Source organism: Pinus tabuliformis, chromosome X (assembly GCF_031772625.1).
Source record: "Pinus tabuliformis cultivar Carrire ecotype Pingquan chromosome X, CPIR1, whole genome shotgun sequence".
In the NCBI taxonomy this organism is placed as follows: domain Eukaryota; kingdom Viridiplantae; phylum Streptophyta; class Pinopsida; order Pinales; family Pinaceae; genus Pinus; species Pinus tabuliformis.
In genome coordinates, this window is record NC_142308.1 from 874,977,530 (window position 1) to 874,980,405 (window position 2,876).

Sequence of the window (2,876 nt, forward strand, 5' to 3'; positions counted from 1 at the left end):
TTCCCTTCTCCACTACACAGTCCCTCAGGAAATCCGGTTAATCCCCTTCTGTGCAGTCACTCACCTTTCAAGTTCCGCTGGCACCCCCATCTCGAGCAATCCATCCCTTGGCAAAGGCTTCCTTGCATCGGAAGATATAAAAACCAAGGCAGATCCCTGCCTTAAAACCATCATACTGGTCATAACATGCTCATGGCAATCAATGGACACTATTGGGTACCAGTGTCCCACAATGGCCCTGCTCCTGATTGCTTTACCAACATACTACTACTTGTTTGAATTCATTTGCTGCTATTGTTATTTCTTGAAGTCGATTTCAGCCACCCAACTAGGCATTTTCGTGTTTCCTGTACCAAGAACATACCTTCCATTTGATTTAAAAATAAATTCAAATTATACCTCATTGGTAGCTCATCAATAAGGTACACTTACAATTCTGTTTGCTTCCTGTCACAACAAGTTAAACTAACATCTTGACCAAATCATCATGAATAAACATATCACATCAGGTTAGCTCAAAACACAACCATTATAGATCAAAATCATAAATCACATGTAACCATCATAAGCCAGAATCATAGACCACATGTAATCATCATATACCATAATCATAAATCACATGCATAATAAAGCTGAAATAAAATACCAATACTTATCCTTCATCGATCCTTACTTTTGCCTTTGTCCTTATTCCATATGCACTCCGAATTAGTTGCCACACCGATAAACACCCAATGCCTTCTCCTCAACCGTGTGCACACACACATAGTGTACATCCCACACATACAACCACAGATGGCATACCACACCATGCAATACATGCATCTACATCTGACATACAACATATACACCTACACCCAGTGTACAACACAACACAATACATAGTCATATGTCTTATGTATGACACAACACAACACGTATATGTACACAATGCACATCACAAGACATACATCCGGACACAACGTGAGACACCACAAAATGCATACACATACACCTATACGACACAACGAATACACATGTCACGATACCATGACTACACAATGCACATGCATAGTACCACATGTACACAACACAAAATGTATGACATGCACACAATATGACATGTACACGAGTACCATATGTACCACATGTACACTGCAACCACCTGCACAACGTGTGCACAACATCACATGTACATGACACCACCTGCACAACATGTATACAATGCCACATGTACCACCTATACAATGTGTACACAATACCACATGTACATAGTACCACATGCATGACATGTACGTGACACCATATATACACAACACCACATGCACGACATGTACACATCACCAACTGCACACAACACCACTTATACACATCACCACTTGTATAATCATTCACAACACACCATATGTACATAGTACCAATGTAAAAAATGCACACAACACCACTTGTACATAGCATTGCATATCTAACATGCACATAACATCATCTGTACACAACACTGGATATCCAACATGCAAAAAGCACCACATATACATCATGCACACAATACAATATGTACACAACACCGTATATGCAACATGTACATAGCACCATCTATACCCAACACTAAATATGCAACATTCATACAACACTATTTGTACTAACACCCTATACATAGCTTTGCATAAACAACACATACACACATTTTCTTCAACCAACAAATAATCATATTGTCTATGGAGCTTTATAAATCCAACTCGATACAATATTTACAATGATATACACATACAGATATGCACATTTTCTCAACTAGAAAATAAAAAGGATACGGTGCCTGCATCCGTAACAAGGGAATCCAGAGGCTCACACCTCCACCCTCAAAGTAATACCAGGATTCACCTCCTTCCCAGGAAGTCTAGAATCCATTGCAACATCAAATCTGCATCCCATGTCCAATGCTATAATATCGCGCCACTTTTCCTCTCAGTGAATAGTTATCGGCTCATTGTTCCAAGGCGCACTCCCAATGTGCATCTGATTCCATCTGGCAATGCTAATGACCAAAACAAATCCATCCTCAGTCTTCCCTCCTCTGCTACGCAGTCCCTCAGGCAATTCGGTCAATGCCCTTCCATGCAGTCACTCACCATCCAAGTTCTGTTGGCACCCCCATCCCGGGAAGACCATTACTTGGCAAGGCTTCCTCGCATCAGAAGATATGAAAACCAAGGCATATCCCTACCTTAAAACCATCATATTAGTCATAACATGCTCATGGAAATCAACATACACTATTAGGTACCAGTGTCCCACAATGGCCCTACTCCTGAATGCTTTACCAGCATACTGCTGCTTGTTTGAATTCCTTTGTTGTTGTTGTTATTTATTGCAATCGACTTCAACCACCCAACCAAGCATTTCTGTGCTTCGTGTACCAAACACATACCTTCCATTAGATTTAAAAATAAATTGAAATAACTTCAAATTATACCTTATTGGTAGCTCATCAATAAGGTACTCTTGCAATGCTATTCGCTTCCTGTCACAACAAGTCAAACTAACATCTTGACCAAATCATCATGTATAAACATATCACATCAGGTTAGCTCAAAACAAAACCATCATAGATCAAAATCATAAATCACATGTAACCATCATAAACTAGAATCATAGATCACATGTAATCACCATATACCAGAATCATAAATCACATGCATAATAAAGTTGAAATAAAATACCGATACTTATCCTTCATCGATCCTTACTTCTGCCTTTTTCCTTATTCCATATGCACTCTGGATCGGTTGCCACACCCTACAAACACCCAATGCCTTCTCCTCAAATGTGTGCACACACACATAGTCTACATCCCACACATACAACTACACACGACATACCACACGATGAAATACATGCAT